The 18,195-nt window shown below is 37.3% G+C and overlaps 1 long non-coding RNA gene across 2 annotated transcripts; it reads left to right on the top strand.

Moving 5' to 3' along the window:
- The first annotated feature begins 600 nt into the window (after nt 1–600).
- Nucleotides 601–4,101, top strand: LOC124870496. Of its 2 annotated transcripts, XR_007038787.1 has the most exons (3): nt 601–703; nt 1,717–1,768; nt 3,220–4,101. It is a non-coding gene; the product is annotated as an uncharacterized LOC124870496 (long non-coding RNA). The 2 variants fall into 2 exon arrangements; XR_007038788.1 differs by lacking the exon at nt 1,717–1,768.
- The last annotated feature ends 14,094 nt before the right edge of the window (nt 4,102–18,195 follow it).

An 18,195-nucleotide genomic window follows, 5' to 3' on the forward strand; every position in this document is an offset into this window, starting at 1 on the left:
TTCAGCCGCTTGTATCCAGGATCTCGTTCTTTGGGTCATGACCCAAAGTTCATGGCCATAGGTGAGGGTAGAAAGGTAGACCGACTAGTAAATCGAGAGCTTTGCCTTTCGGCTCAGCTCTCTCTTCACCACAACAGACCGACAAAGTGTCTCCTCCAACCTGGAGAGGACAAGCCACCCTTTTCCGGTCAAGAACCATGCCCTCGGACTTGGAGGAGCTGATTTTCATCCCAGCCACTTCACACTCGGCTGCGGACCGCCCCAGCGCATGCTGTAGGTCTTGGCTAGAGGGGGCCAGCAGGACCACGTCATCCTCAAAAAGAAGAGACGAAATCTACTGGCCCCCAATCCAGACCCCCTCTGGCCCTTGGTTGCGCTTAAAAATTCTGTCCATAAAAGTTATGAACAGGATCGGTGACAAAGGGCAGCCCTGCCAGAGTCCAAAATTATTGTTGTTGATAAAAAAAAATGTAGACAAGGTTGGGTAAAATAAATAAATGAATAAGTAGCATCCTGATGCACACTGAGCTGTGAATGTTGATGTAGTCGAGCTTTAGCTTGTACAAACAAAACAATAACTTTGTTTATTTCTGTTTCTATTCAGTCCCAATTCCTCCTCCTCTTGCTTTTGGGCCTGTTGATTTTAACATCACATTGATGGACCAGACCTTTGGAGGTCTTCAGTTCAAAGTTGACATCTCAAGTAAGTTCAAATTGTTTGAGCTTTTTGGGCTTTATTTTGTTTTTCCATCGGTTGGGTTAGTTGGGAGAAAAGAAAATTACTTATTGAAAATACATACGGTCAGGTCACGGAGCTGTGTGCAGGTTTGTCTTGCTCTGTGGGTGTTGTTTCTCCTTTCTTCCACCAAGGTGTGACAGGTAGGTGCAGCTGCACCGCGGAGGAGAAATATACTGGATTTTGAAATCTTTACCTCATATGATATATATGTACTATGTATTTATAACGTCTTGTTGTTAGTTTACATTTATATTTAGAAACCAAATCTTTTAAGTTAAATCATCTTAATCATGGGATGGGCACCCGTCCATTATTGAACTGCTAACATTGTCAGGCTTCCAAAGTAACGTCAATACCTTTAAAAAATGTTTTGTCATCTTATTTTATCAAAATGCCACCACAAAAGAAATGGCTTAAACAACTGCAGGACTTGCTTTGTTTTCTTAAAAAGAGTTACGTCAGTGAGTAACGGTTACACATTACGAGGTCAACACCTAATCATACTTGGCTATTTATGATGTCTGACATTGTATTAGATATTATGTGTATTATGTGAAGCAGTGTAAGCAATAAAAGGTGGAGAGACGGAGGAAGCTCGAGGGAGGTCTTAAGTGATTAGCGATCAAAATATTAGAGCCAGGGGCAGCTTCAGGGTGGGGAGTAAGGTTTAAAAATCACATTATTGATAGAATAGATCCAGAAAGAAGAACAGGTGAGAACTGATGTCAGGTTGATTTTTTTTATCATTAATTATTTATTTCCACTGTACTATAAAGGTTTAGGTTAGAATACGAGGTTATCAGCTGCACTAGAACACCCCACAAGTGTTCTGCACATTTATATGGTGAAATGCTGCTCCTGCTCCATAGTAACGGAGGAGGTGGATTTTTTCCCACATTTATTTTTAAAATGTGCCACCTTTATGCTCAGGAGCTGCACCTTAGACATGCATCTCTGAAGCTATTTTGTATGTTTAGGAGCAGCAATGCAGCAGCACAAACAGATGAAGAGGATGGTACAGGGCTGGAGGTGAGGTCTTAAAATAAATCAGTGAACATTTTGATGTCAGGGTGAGGTTATGCTATTAACAGATTTGACTGTATAAGCCTAAACACATCTGCAAATCAGTTGTTAATAATCTTTATGTATAAGAAAAGCCTCAAAAGATGTTTTTTAAATATTTTGTAAGTCAAATCCTGATACTGTGTATTACCATATGTAATATCATAATTGCATGCAGAGACATCAAGGGTTCTAGGCATTTTTGACCAATAAAACATTTGTTCGTCTTCTATACTGCTTATTCCATAGTGGGTCATAGGGGGGTTGGTGTGCACGGGCAAGAGGCAGGTTACACCCTGGTCAGGTCGCCAATCCATCGCAGGACAACACAGAGACATACAGGACAAACAACAATGCACACACTCATTCAAACCTTATGGCAGTTTAGAGACCAATTAACCTAACAGTCATGTTTTTGGACTGTGGGAGGAAGCCAGAGTACCCTGTGAGAACCCACGCATGCACGGGGAGAACATGCAAACTCCATGCAGAAAGACCCCAGGCCAGGAGTCAAAACGAGGACCTTCTTGCTGCAAGGCAACAGAGCTACCAACTGTGCCACCGTGCAGCCCCCAATAAAATATCTTAAACCACTTATGGATCTGTAAGGTTTCCAAAATGTGTCCCCTCCAATGTTTAACTTGTTCCTACACTCTTGGCTGAGACCTTGGAGAAGGCATTGGATTGTTTACTCTGCCGAGTGGTTGTTGACAACAAGACCCTGCCCTAGATAAATCCTCTGTGGTTCTGGCTTTTACCCTGCTGGCTGTCAGCAAACCCGCTTCCTGGAGAACCCGCTGTGGTTCAGCCTCCTGCCCTTGGTAAATACTTCAGTGAATTAACCTCAGTCCAAGGACCACTCTTACCTTTAACATTAAGAACCACCTGCCTGATAGTAACCACTCTCTCTTTCCTAGTGAGCCAATCCCTGAAGCCCGCTGGCTACAGAACCCTGACACTGCCCAAAAACACAATTTCAATAAACTTGTTTAAACCTTTCCTGTCTCTCTGGTGTGCTGTTCTAGAGTCTCCTGGTTCGGAACCCAACATGACACATACAAGTCCAGGGAAGATGAATATTAATAAAAACAAATATAGAGGTTATTAAAATAAAGTGTCTTCAGATTCAGCTGTTGGGTTTGGATCAATCTTTCAAATTTTTATCTTGTGTTTCACAAAAGTATTTTCTTCATGTTGTGACATTTTGTACTTTTGTATAAGATTTACTTTGAATTCTATTTCTATTCAGTCTTAAACTATTTGTAAGATGGGACTCCTCTCTATTTGGTTGCCGTTTGTTAACATTAACATGACTTGACCCAGAGATGTTTTCATTATCCATAAAACTGTATTTTCAGATGACCTCGGTTTAAACTGTGGATGAGAATACTGATTAATCAGATCTGTCTAATCTACAGGTCTCTCCTGGATGGATGGAGGAATCAAGGCCAAGTTTCTGATCATTTGCACTTGGAATAATTAGGAATCGGACCAACCTGCTGCATCAATACAAAGCCTGGAGATGCTTGGAAATAAAATATGAACAACTGGAGGATAAATAAAGATTGTTGAAAAATATTACATATCAAAGAACGGGATAAGTAGCAAGTGTGAAAACATCTGAGATTTAATTTGTAACTATTACATATGTTCCTTAAATATTAGAATCATTGTTTGAAATATTAGTGAGGTCCTGTCAGCTAACAACTAAATTTAATGATCTAAATATTTGGGTTAAGTTAAATGGGTAAAAAAATCATTATTCTGTTCTTTGACTTGCATGCAACTATTAGATAAACAGAACTTGCACTGAAGTTTAGTTGTTGTCAAAAGGTACACGCTAATACATAACAGCATTCAGACATATGCCTAGTTTAATAAAACATTTCACCGATTCTTAAAAACTTAATTGCTGAATTTGTTAAGCTTTATCTTTATAAGTGTTAACATGACAGTAATGAGAAAATGGCTTTATTATGACCTTTAGTACCACTTGCGTAATTTACTGCATTATTTCCTTAATTAAAACATTAATAGACCAGATAGAACAAATAAATCTGTCTTGATAACACAACTCAATGCAATCAACAGTTCACTGTTGCTATGTGTTCTGGAGGGAAAGTCAGGGTTTCTACCAACTGGAATGATAAACTGAACTTTACTGGATTGTTTAATGACTAGGATTGAATTGGATTGCTGGTAGTTGACTACATGATTGGTTAATATTCACTGCATATTTCTAGATAAAATGTTTTGTAATTGTTATGAATCAGAGTTTAGAAATAAACTGAATTAAATAACCTTGACAGTCATGACTTTCTGTAAGACAATGTTTTTATTTTGACTTTTTGTTACGGCTGGTAGCCGTATGTGTGGATGTGTGTGTTTTGTTTTGTACCATCATCAACAGACTGGCCAGCCGATGTCGCACGAAATGAACTCTGCACCTGCCACTAAGGGCAGCTGTGATTTGAACTGAACAGCTCGCCACTTTTGACCTTGCCTGTGTGCTTACCTGCTTGTTGTGCAGCTTGACTATTTTGTGTTTACCTGCTTGATGGTTAGCTTGACTCCAGCTTGGCTCAGAGGAGTCTCTTTAAAGCTTGTTAAGCTTTATCTTGATTTGTTTATTTGCTTATTGTTAGCTGGGACTCTTTAAGAAACTGTTGAGTTAGCTTGTCCCTCCTTTTGGGGGATTATTTTCAGTTAAATTACTGATTGTTGTTTATTTTGTTACATTTATAGTCATTGTGTAATTTGGGTTTTACCCCTTTTTATTTTTCAAATGGTTTGTACTTCGTTAAGTACCCTCCTTTTGTTTGTATTTTGTTACAACTAACAGAAACTGAACTGAAAAGCAATAAATGACTCTTTCATTCACAAAACCAATAAACCTGGTTCAAATGTTTACTTCCCCCTTCCCGTAGACCGAGGGGGTTCGTAACACTGTTATTGTCATGAACACAATTTGCCACATTTTTACGTTAAAATATTAAAAGGACTGATAGAAATTTAAAGAGGTTGTAACTGAATACAAAAAAATGTTTTCCCTGTTTTTCTTTTCATCAGCTCTTTCTAGACCTGTTTTTAATGCACTGAAGAAAAGGGTTTAAATGTTCGAGCTGGTCTTTATTTGACTAAATATGTTTGCTGTGTTTTTGCAAAATAAATGTTGATGAGTCAAAATACCAAAACTATACATGTAAGAGATTCTCCTCCTGAACGCTAGAGTCAAAACTCATGGAAAAATCTCAACAACAAAAAAAAAACTCGTAGAAGGGGCAAGGCTTCTACGACTTTTTTGAGGTCTTTCCATGAGCAGCACGGCGATGCCCTCCACCCTGACGTAAGTGTGCCGTCCACTTTCAGAGGCTTTAGCTATATGCAGCAGCCATTTTATATTGAGGACATTAGAAACAAGACATAATGAGAGTCCTCTTCTGGTCACTCATTTTAGCCAGTTTGTTTGGCCTCGCTGGAGGTAAGTTTGCTTTTGCTGTCATGCTGTTGTTCTTAACACTTGTTGAGAGCCTAGGCGCAAGCCCGCTCGCCTTGTTGTGGCCTATATTATTAAACCACGTGGCGTAGTCTCGTTTTACTCCGTTTAAACATACGAGTTTTTTTTAGTCATGTTTATGAGACGTTAGTCATTTGGCATAGTTCTGCTATTTTCATTTATTCATTCAGTCAGTCAGTCAGTCATTTTCTACCGCTTCTTCCATAGTGGGTTGCGAGGAAGCTGGCGCCTATCTCCAGCAGTCTATTGACGGGAGGCAGGGTACACCGTGGACAGGCCACAGTGCTACAATTTAATTGTTTGTAGCCAAATCTTTCTGGATAAATGGGGCTTAATGGTGTTTACTTAGTTATCAAATTTGGATTGAAAACTAAACCTTTCTGGGTAAATATTATTTAGCAGCAAGCACATGTCCTTAGCTGTTAGCACTTAAGCTAACAAAGAAGCTGCTAGCTTAGCACCAGAATCAAACACACACCTTTAAAAATACCGTTAATAAAAGGGTTAAAATGCATAAGCGCGGACGGCGCATTATGATCAATCTTCTGTTTATAATCACTCTTTAATAAAGTTTGTCTTAACTTTAAAAACACACAAAGAACACAACCTGAGCACGTGTGCTGCAGATAGTCAGCAGACTTTAAACAGAAGATTGATCATAATGCGCCGTCCGCGCTTATGCATTTTAACCCTTTTATTAACGGTATTTTTAAAGGTGTGTGTTTGATTCTGGTGCTAAGCTAGCAGCTTCTTTGTTAGCTTAAGTGCTAACAGCTAAGGACATGTGCTTGCTGCTAAATAATATTTACCCAGAAAGGTTTAGTTTTCAATCCAGTAAATAATGTGTCCCTAACATCATTTTACTAAATTTGATAACTAAGTAAACACCATTAAGCCCCATTTCTCCAGAAAGATTTGGCCACAAACAATTCAATTGTAGCGTTGTGGTCTGTCCACGGTGTACCCTGCCTCCCGTCAATAGACTGCTGGAGATAGTAGGGTTGCCAACTCCTTGATAAATAAATAAGGGACACCTCCTGGTAGGGCTATCCAACTCCACTGTCTGCACCTCTATCGGCCTGGTGATTTTTTTCACCCTTTTTCTTTGTGTGAAATGACTTTGGAAACATTGGACTCGAACCCAAGTTTAATTCGATGCATGTTTTTGACTGATACAAATATCCATGGAAAAATAATTATTCAGCAATTTATAAAATTATTTATACTTTTTGCAAAATAAAATTACTAGACAAAAACAAATATTCTTCTAAAATAAATAAACCACTATTGAAAAGACCTCGGTCCTGCTTAACTTAAAACAATATAAAAAAGCATAGCAGTATAATGCAAAACATTTTCGTAATAGTGCATTTAGTGCAAACAAGAAGTCTGTAGAAAAGTTCACTACAGTCTCTCGGGAAAAGGCGAAGTGTCAGTCCAGTGGAACAGCAGAGAGGTGGATGCAAGTTCTTCAGCAGCTGACATCCCCAACATCCAGGCTATTGTACCCTTTGTCCTCAGCATCCCTTCTTCTAGTGGGTTTGTAGAAAATATTTTCTCCATCATGAAAAATAGGTGGACTGATGTGAGGAACAAATGTTCTACTGAATTAATGAGAAGTGAGCTAATTGTCAGTCTAATTAATGAAATGTCCTGCTCAGAGTTTTACTCGGTAGTCCTGAAAAGCAAACAACTCCTTGCAGCAGCAAGAGCTCAAATGAAATATAAATGGAAAAAATAGGTTGTTTCCACATAATTCAGCACTGCAGTTTTTAGTTCACTAGTTCAATATTTTTTTCACTACACCTGTACAGTCATGGCCTTTAAGGCACAAGTGTTTATGTTTACAACTTTTCTACAGACTTTTTGTTTGCACTAAATGCACTATTACGAAAATGTTTTGCATTATACTGTTATGCTTTTTTATATTGTTTTAAGTTAAGCAGGACCGAGGTCTTTTCAATAGTGGTTTATTTATTTTAGAAGGATATTTGTTTTTGTCTAGCAATTTTATTTTGCAAAAAGAATAAATTATTTTATAAATTGCTGAATAATTATTTTTCCATGGATATTTGTATCAGTCAAAAACATGCATCGAATTAAACTTGGGTTCGAGTCCAATGTTTCCAAAGTCATTTCACACAAAGAAAAAGGGTGAAAAAAATCACCAGGCTGCTAGAGGTGCAGACAGTGGAGTTGGATAGCCCTACCAGGAGGTGTCCCTTATTTATTTATCAAGGAGTTGGCAACCCTACTTACCACTACTAGAAAACCGTGTAAGACACGGAGAGTTCCCAAACGTTAAAAGTAGCAACAGAAATTATGTGTTTTAACGTGCTTATATATTAGAACAAGTAAGAGATATCACAGTAGAGAGAAATCAGATCAATGAGAGAGCCTTCACACACCAAACAATTCACCGAGTGCAACAGTGAAAACAGGAAGTGATGAATACGCCTTACCACGCCTTCACCATGCCTCTTCTCTTACAGCAGAAGAGGCATTTTTATTAAATGGTTGTTGTTTATAATTGTCTATGTTGATGGTTGTGGTTTCATTTTTTTTCATTTTATACTATTTCAATCACTTTTTTCTCCTTTATGAATTTAAATTATTATATATGTGTATATTGTACATTGTAAATATGTATATTCTGTAATGCAAAAACAAAACCAAAAAGCAAAGTGTACCGGAGTCAAATTCCTTGTTTGTATGAACGAACTTGGCAGTAAAGCTGATTCTGATTCTGATTAAATACTATCAATATTTTAAAATCAAATTTATTAAAAGGTTTTAGTCATTTATTTTTTGAATCTCTTTTTGGCTATTTGGAAAGTAAATGGTGAACTAATAAATACAGGCAGGGTTAGGAAAAATAAATTTTATGATTAAGAATTTATAAAAAATGATTTAGGTACTTAAAAATATTTTATAAACAAAAATTATATACAACACTGGTTGAAGATTTTCTTTAATATTAGTTTTTTTCTGTTTGTACTAAGTCCCATACCAACAGGAAGACTGGATTATTATGGTTATGGCTGCCAATGCTGTCATTCGATTGGTGGAGCTGACCCAGGTTGTATTAAGAGGTGAGGGGTCAACTGATTTCAGATTTAACTCTTCTATTTTTTTCATTTATTTTTTCCATCTTCTCTTGTTGCGGAAAAAAGAAGTGTTAAATAAAAAAAAAAATTACAAGGTTTGGGAAAATGTTTCAATAAATAATTGTAATTAGAGTCTTGATGGACACTGAATGTGACATACTTGGTCTGTACTAACTTTTAAAATTACGGAATAATTTTGTGTTCTTGTTATTTTTGTTTCTATTCAGCCGTAAAGTGTCTGATAGATGGGATTTCTCGCTGTCTATCTGCCGTTTATTTTTCCATCACATCGGTGGAGCTAACCCTTGGACCTGGTCATTTCAACGTTGGTGTGTCCGTTGAGTTCAGATGTGCGTCATCTGTATTCTATTTTATACTCTTCATCCTCGTTTGTTGTAGAGGTAAAAATATAATTATTTTTGTTAACTTAAAAAAATTTAGACAAGGTTTGGGAAAATACATAAATGAATAAATTGCAGCCTGATGCAAATTGAGCTGTGAATGTTGACCTGGTCGACCTTTAACTTGTAGAAATAAAATCACAACTTTGTTTATTTCTTTTTTTTTTTCAGTCCTACTTCCTCCTCTTCTCCCTTTTGATCCCTTTTATTTTAACATCACATTGGTGGAGTGGACCTTTGGATATCTTCATTTCGAAGTTGTCCTCTCAGGTAAGTTCAGATTATCTTTTTGGTTCATGGTTGATGGGGGGTGAAGAAAATGACTTATTAAAAATGCATACAAGTCCAGGGAAAGTAAATAATATTAATTAAAATAAAAAAAAGTACAAATGTATTACAGAATACAGGTTATCAAAATAAAGTGTCTTCAGATAGAGCTGCTAAATGATTTATTTTGGATTCTGTTTAATCATATTAACCATCTAACCATCTGGAAGATGGTTAGGTGGTTAATGCACTATTACGAAAATGTTTTGCATTATACTGTTATGCTTTTTTATATTGTTTTAAGTTAAGCAGGACCGAGGTCTTTTCAATAGTGGTTCATTTATTTTAGAAGGATATTTGTTTTTGTCTAGCAATTTTATTTTGCAAAAAGAATAAATTATTTTATAAATTGCTGAATAATTATTTTTCCATGGATATTTGTATCAGTCAAAAACATGCATCGAATTAAACTTGGGTTCGAGTCCAATGTTTCCAAAGTCATTTCACACAAAGAAAAAGGGTGAAAAAAATCACCAGGCTGCTAGAGGTGCAGACAGTGGAGTTGGATAGCCCTACCAGGAGGTGTCCCTTATTTATTTATCAAGGAGTTGGCAACCCTACTTACCACTACTAGAAAACCGTGTAAGACACGGAGAGTTCCCAAACGTTAAAAGTAGCAACAGAAATTATGTGTTTTAACGTGCTTATATATTAGAACAAGTAAGAAATATCACAGTAGAGAGAAATCAGATCAATGAGAGAGCCTTCACACACCAAACAATTCACCGAGTGCAACAGTGAAAACAGGAAGTGATGAATACGCCTTACCACGCCTTCACCATGCCTCTTCTCTTACAGCAGAAGAGGCATTTTTATTAAATGGTTGTTGTTTATAATTGTCTATGTTGATGGTTGTGGTTTCATTTTTTTTCATTTTATACTATTTCAATCACTTTTTTCTCCTTTATGAATTTAAATTATTATATATGTGTATATTGTACATTGTAAATATGTATATTCTGTAATGCAAAAACAAAACCAAAAAGCAAAGTGTACCGGAGTCAAATTCCTTGTTTGTATGAACGAACTTGGCAGTAAAGCTGATTCTGATTCTGATTAAATACTATCAATATTTTAAAATCAAATTTATTAAAAGGTTTTAGTCATTTATTTTTTGAATCTTTTTTTGGCTATTTGGAAAGTAAATGGTGAACTAATAAATACAGGCAGGGTTAGGAAAAATAAATTTTATGATTAAGAATTTATAAAAAATGATTTAGGTACTTAAAAATATTTTATAAACAAAAATTATATACAACACTGGTTGAAGATTTTCTTTAATATTAGTTTTTTTCTGTTTGTACTAAGTCCCATACCAACAGGAAGACTGGATTATTATGGTTATGGCTGCCAATGCTGTCATTCGATTGGTGGAGCTGACCCAGGTTGTATTAAGAGGTGAGGGGTCAACTGATTTCAGATTTAACTCTTCTATTTTTTTCATTTATTTTTTCCATCTTCTCTTGTTGCGGAAAAAAGAAGTGTTAAATAAAAAAAAAAATTACAAGGTTTGGGAAAATGTTTCAATAAATAATTGTAATTAGAGTCTTGATGGACACTGAATGTGACATACTTGGTCTGTACTAACTTTTAAAATTACGGAATAATTTTGTGTTCTTGTTATTTTTGTTTCTATTCAGCCGTAAAGTGTCTGATAGATGGGATTTCTCGCTGTCTATCTGCCATTTATTTTTCCATCACATCGGTGGAGCTAACCCTTGGACCTGGTCATTTCAACGTTGGTGTGCCCGTTGAGTTCAGATGTGCGTCATCTGTATTCTATTTTATACTCTTCATCCTCGTTTGTTGTAGAGGTAAAAATATAATTATTTTTGTTAACTTAAAAAAATTTAGACAAGGTTTGGGAAAATACATAAATGAATAAATTGCAGCCTGATGCAAATTGAGCTGTGAATGTTGACCTGGTCGACCTTTAACTTGTAGAAATAAAATCACAACTTTGTTTATTTCTTTTTTTTTTTCAGTCCTACTTCCTCCTCTTCTCCCTTTTGATCCCTTTTATTTTAACATCACATTGGTGGAGTGGACCTTTGGATATCTTCATTTCGAAGTTGTCCTCTCAGGTAAGTTCAGATTATCTTTTTGGTTCATGGTTGATGGGGGGTGAAGAAAATGACTTATTAAAAATGCATACAAGTCCAGGGAAAGTAAATAATATTAATTAAAATAAAAAAAAGTACAAATGTATTACAGAATACAGGTTATCAAAATAAAGTGTCTTCAGATAGAGCTGCTAAATGATTTATTTTGGATTCTGTTTAATCATATTAACCACCTAACCATCTGGAAGATGGTTAGGTGGTTAATGCACTATTACGAAAATGTTTTGCATTATACTGTTATGCTTTTTTATATTGTTTTAAGTTAAGCAGGACCGAGGTCTTTTCAATAGTGGTTTATTTATTTTAGAAGGATATTTGTTTTTGTCTAGCAATTTTATTTTGCAAAAAGAATAAATTATTTTATAAATTGCTGAATAATTATTTTTCCATGGATATTTGTATCAGTCAAAAACATGCATCGAATTAAACTTGGGTACGAGTCCAATGTTTCCAAAGTCATTTCACACAAAGAAAAAGGGTGAAAAAAATCACCAGGCTGCTAGAGGTGCAGACAGTGGAGTTGGATAGCCCTACCAGGAGGTGTCCCTTATTTATTTATCAAGGAGTTGGCAACCCTACTTACCACTACTAGAAAACCGTGTAAGACACGGAGAGTTCCCAAACGTTAAAAGTAGCAACAGAAATTATGTGTTTTAACGTGCTTATATATTAGAACAAGTAAGAGATATCACAGTAGAGAGAAATCAGATCAATGAGAGAGCCTTCACACACCAAACAATTCACCGAGTGCAACAGTGAAAACAGGAAGTGATGAATACGCCTTACCACGCCTTCACCATGCCTCTTCTCTTACAGCAGAAGAGGCATTTTTATTAAATGGTTGTTGTTTATAATTGTCTATGTTGATGGTTGTGGTTTCATTTTTTTTCATTTTATACTATTTCAATCACTTTTTTCTCCTTTATGAATTTAAATTATTATATATGTGTATATTGTACATTGTAAATATGTATATTCTGTAATGCAAAAACAAAACCAAAGAGCAAAGTGTACCGGAGTCAAATTCCTTGTTTGTATGAACGAACTTGGCAGTAAAGCTGATTCTGATTCTGATTAAATACTATCAATATTTTAAAATCAAATTTATTAAAAGGTTTTAGTCATTTATTTTTTGAATCTCTTTTTGGCTATTTGGAAAGTAAATGGTGAACTAATAAATACAGGCAGGGTTAGGAAAAATAAATTTTATGATTAAGAATTTATAAAAAATGATTTAGGTACTTAAAAATATTTTATAAACAAAAATTATATACAACACTGGTTGAAGATTTTCTTTAATATTAGTTTTTTTCTGTTTGTACTAAGTCCCATACCAACAGGAAGACTGGATTATTATGGTTATGGCTGCCAATGCTGTCATTCGATTGGTGGAGCTGACCCAGGTTGTATTAAGAGGTGAGGGGTCAACTGATTTCAGATTTAACTCTTCTATTTTTTTCATTTATTTTTTCCATCTTCTCTTGTTGCGGAAAAAAGAAGTGTTAAATAAAAAAAAATTACAAGGTTTGGGAAAATGTTTCAATAAATAATTGTAATTAGAGTCTTGATGGACACTGAATGTGACATACTTGGTCTGTACTAACTTTTAAAATTACGGAATAATTTTGTGTTCTTGTTATTTTTGTTTCTATTCAGCCATAAAGTGTCTGATAGATGGGATTTCTCGCTGTCTATCTGCCGTTTATTTTTCCATCACATCGGTGGAGCTAACCCTTGGACCTGGTCATTTCAACGTTGGTGTGTCCGTTGAGTTCAGATGTGCGTCATCTGTATTCTATTTTATACTCTTCATCCTCGTTTGTTGTAGAGGTAAAAATATAATTATTTTTGTTAACTTAAAAAAATTTAGACAAGGTTTGGGAAAATACATAAATGAATAAATTGCAGCCTGATGCAAATTGAGCTGTGAATGTTGACCTGGTCGACCTTTAACTTGTAGAAATAAAATCACAACTTTGTTTATTTCTTTTTTTTTTTCAGTCCTAATTCCCCCTCTTCTCCCTTTTGATCCCTTTTATTTTAACATCACATTGGTGGAGTGGACCTTTGGATATCTTCATTTCGAAGTTGTCCTCTCAGGTAAGTTCAGATTATCTTTTTGGTTCATGGTTGATGGGGGGTGAAGAAAATGACTTATTAAAAATGCATACAAGTCCAGGGAAAGTAAATAATATTAATTAAAATAAAAAAAAGTACAAATGTATTACAGAATACAGGTTATCAAAATAAAGTGTCTTCAGATAGAGCTGCTAAATGATTTATTTTGGATTCTGTTTAATCATATTAACCACCTAACCATCTGGAAGATGGGACTCCTCTCTGTTTGGGTGCCATTTGTTAATATTAATTATGGCTTGATCCAGAGATGTTTTTATCATCCTCAAAACAAAATTTTCAGATGACTTCAGAGTTTAAACTATGGATAAGAAAAGTGGTTAATCCGATCAGTCTAATCTACAGATCTCTCCTGGATGGACGGAAGAATCAAGGCCAAGTTTCTGATCATTTGCACTTGGAATAACTAGAGGTCAGACTGTGCTCCTCATAGCACATTATCATAATTTGCCCAACACTTTGGTTTGGTTCCATGAGATCCACATCATCACTTGTGCTTAAATATTCAGTGGACAACATCAGCATGTGCTCTGGCACCACATCAATTTGATATTCTGGTATTCTCAAACCTCTGGTATCACTTGAACCAAATGATGATGTGGATCCCATTTCCGCTGTGCTTCTAGCTTTTCATTATTTTTGTTGTTTTACATTTTTCAACAGGGCATTATTTTCTATTTGCGATGTTTTAATCATTTAAATTTCAGACACAAATCAGCATAGGTCTGTTCTATGGGAAACAGAGGGGGTGCACACACTGAGGGCTGCAGGCAGTTGCCGGAGAGATGGTAGAGTTATGGTCCATATGCACTAGACACATTGATTGATGTGAGGCGGGTTGTTCCCACCTGAACAGGGGGATTGTTATGGCTGTATGATTCTGTGGCCTTTTCTAATTACCTCTTTGCTGCCTTAATTAAATATACAAGGGTTGGACAACAAAACTGAAACACCAGGTTTTAGACCACAATAATTTATTAGTATGGTGTAGGGCCTCCTTTTGCGGACAATACAGCATCAATTCGTCTTGGGAATGACATATACAAGTCCTGCACAGTGGTCAGAGGGATTTTAAGCCATTCTTCTTGCAGGATAGTGGCCAGGTCACTACGTGATACTGGTGGAGGAAAACGTTTCCTGACTCGCTCCTCCAAAACACCCCAAAGTGGCTGAATAATATTTAGATCTGGTGACTGTGCAGGCCATGGGAGATGTTCAACTTCACTTTCATGTTCATCAAACCAATCTTTCACCAGTCTTGCTGTGTGTTTTGGTGCATTGTCATCCTGATACACAGCACCGCCTTCAGGATACAATGTTTGAACCACTGGATGAACATGGTCCTCAAGAATGGTTCTGTAGTCCTTGGCAGTGACGCGCCCATCTAGCACAAGTATCGGGTCAAGGGAATGCCATAATATGGCAGCCCAAACCATCACTGATCCACCCCCATGCTTCACTCTGGGCATGCAACAGTCTGGGTGGTACGCTTCTTTGGTGCTTCTCCACACCGTAACTCTCCTAGATGTGGGGAAAACAGTAAAGGTGGACTCATCAGAGAACAATACATGTTTCACATTGTCCACAGCCCAAGATTTGTGCTCCTTGCACCATTGAAACTGACGTTTGGCATTGGCATGAGTGACCAAAGGTTTGGCTATAGCAGCCCGGCCGTGTATATTGACCCTGTGGAGCTCCCGACGGACAGTTCTGGTGGAAACAGGAGAGTTGAGGTGCACATTTAATTCTGCCGTGATTTGGGCAGCCGTGGTTTTATGTTTTTTGGACACAATCCGGGTCAGCACCCGAACATCCCTTTCAGACAGCTTCCTCTTGCGTCCACAGTTAATCCTGTTGGATGTGGTTCGTCCTTCTTGGTGGTATGCTGACATTACCCTGGATACCGTGGCTCTTGATACATCAGAAAGACTTGCTGTCTTGGTCACAGATGCGCCAGCAAGACGTGCACCAACAATTTGTCCTCTTTTGAACTCTGGTATGTCACCCATAATGTTGTGTGCATTTCAATATTTTGAGCAAAACTGTGCTCTCACCCTGCTAATTGAACCTTCACACTCTGCTCTTACTGGTGCAATGTGCAATCAATGAAGACTGGTTACCAGGCTGGTCCAATTTAGCCATGAAACCTCCCACACTAAAATGACAGGTGTTTCAGTTTCATTGTCCAAGCCCTGTATCTGCCCTTGTTGCTTATCTGCCACACCGCTCACTGCTACAGCTTACACAACATCCTTAGGTGCATGACTACAACTGTTAGGGTTTGAAAACTTTTGTATTGTTTATCACTCATGTCTGTACTAAGTGCCCATATGCCACAGAGAGGGGAACATCTGGGGGCTGCTCTCTGTTTAAAATCAAAGCATATGCACCCTAACCTTTCTGACCCCCCCCCCCCTAAATGTCTGTTGAACTGTGTGTGAACCAGCATGTATAAATAATGAGAGAGGGGTGCCAAAACTTTGTAGTCTGTACTGCAGAGCTACCCTTGCCGCAAGTAAAACTGACTGTATCGTTCTTGCCTCTGAGTTGACTAATTAATACCTAACAACAACCATGGACTTCATGGACTCAGGGGGTCCGAGAGTGACAACCGCCTATCAGATGCAAATAGTTAAGGGGTCGGGCCCCTGAAATCAAGGCTGTAAGAAAGAGGGGGCCGTGATCAGGCTCACTGGATTGACAGAGGATAACCCATAAGTGAAAAGGGGGGCCACCATCTGACCCGATATCCTTTACAGTGAACTTAATGAACAATGTTGATATTATAGGAATCAGAATATTTGATTTATTGGCATGAATGCTGTACAGATAATCAGATAAGTTAATGACAGATTGATTAAATAAAATTAGTTAAGCACATGTCATGAATGAAAGTATTAATAGGAACTCGCAGGTTATTTTTAGTTATGTGTTCACCTCCATAGGTTGATTTTTAGGACGTGTGTTTGGTAATAAATGGAAGCTGCTTTAAAGTAAAACGTTTTCTAATTGTGCTAAATAGGTACATTGTTTTTGATAATGATGACATATTTTTGACTAAGATCCATTTGATTAAGCCACTATGTGGCCTGCTTTAATGATAATAGTAGTAGTTGATAATTACCTACAATTGGGCATAATCTGCCCGGTATGAACATATGATTTTATATTTCATTTTAAGACTCACCTTTTCAGGTAGCTGAACCTGCCAAAAGACGCTTGGGGATGGATGTCGCTCAGAGGGCAGAGAAGACGGATGAAGACAATCAACACTTAGGGTCTACATTAACTGATTCACATGATGTTAGACAGAATTTTCTGCTGTGCTTCAGGCTGTTGTCCTTTCTTTCTCTCTTTTCTCTAAATCATATGCATACAGGTTTGATGGGGTTAGACTTGTCTCCACTAGGTGAACTGTTGCTTAGACACAACCAGGGGTCTACTGGAGAGATGGCGTTCCTCCGTGGGGGGGGGAGGAACCACATGACAGCTGGAAGGAGATTCCCTGGTCATATATAGGTTTAACACACACATACAGGGTTGAATGATTGTTTCGGGGGGTGGGTACCCAGTTGCAGGTGGTCCACTACCCAGTGCCTAGGGGGTTAACTGATCTAAATTAGTGAGGTGCCTTTAAATGACACCTCATCAGGGGGGTTGTTAGGAATAACCTTAATTAATATGCTCATAGCTGGTTTTCCCTTTTATACTATAGTGAAATAAATATAAGTTCTAATGTTTCCCTTTTGTTACAATAGGATAAAAATGCTCATAGACATACAGTACAAAGATAAATGGCCCAAGGTTTGTCACAAATGACCAGAAGCTGGGGCACTGGGTTTGATAGTGGAGCAGCTGGTATAACGGGGTTGATTAGAAAGCTACAGCACACTTAGATTAAGGATGGACACCTGCTACTACACAATCTAACAGATAGACACCACAATGGTGACACAGTCTACTGATAATCACTGAGGGAGGGAACATCCATTGCATTGGAGTCCCAGATATAAAACTACATGTGACCTTCTATCGAGGCTCTTCGTCATCCTCTAACAGACTGCGACGTTCCAAGATGGGAGCCTCAGCGCTGATGTCTGTAAACATTCCTCTGCCTTAATTTGGATTAAAAGAGCTAAAAGTTGGAAACTGGTTGAGAGTCGTTCCTTTAAGAGTCAGAGTTAGATAAAGTGTGTGATCGCTTCTGGGGACCAAGTACCGGAGGAGCTCCGAGGCGTCGGACCGCCAACAGGGTGAGGACATAGCTAAAAACAAAATTTAATTATCTTATAAATTGGGCTAATTGGCTAAACAGTCATAAACCTCTTCTTTGACTTCCATGCAATATTTGCACATTTCATGAGTTTTAAAAGGACCGTGTTGGAGTGAAACAGAAGGGACACTAGTAACTTTTAGTGTGCATCAGTCCCAAACAATCCCTCAGGTCTTTATAATTTGCAATAAAATAGTCAGATATTCCTGCATGTAGTCTTCTGCTAACTGCTCTTTAGGAACCACAGCTGTCTGGTGTTTGGACCACAAAGACACACAGCCTTGTTTTATGGGCCATTTGTTACCTTATGTCAGACTTACTTTGAAGTTTTAACACACAAACTCTGCACAGCCTATAAATCACTTTTATATCTGTATATTATAGAGTTTAGACGAAAATTCAACTTGGAAGACTCACATCCACTTCCGACTCCATCTAACTACTCCGTTCTCCGCTCCAACCAATTAGGAACTAAGGACAGTGTGGAATTAGTTGTACAGGTCCTTCTCA

The sequence above is a fragment of the Girardinichthys multiradiatus genome, chromosome 6, assembly GCF_021462225.1.
Source record: "Girardinichthys multiradiatus isolate DD_20200921_A chromosome 6, DD_fGirMul_XY1, whole genome shotgun sequence".
Taxonomy (NCBI): Eukaryota; Metazoa; Chordata; class Actinopteri; order Cyprinodontiformes; family Goodeidae; genus Girardinichthys; species Girardinichthys multiradiatus.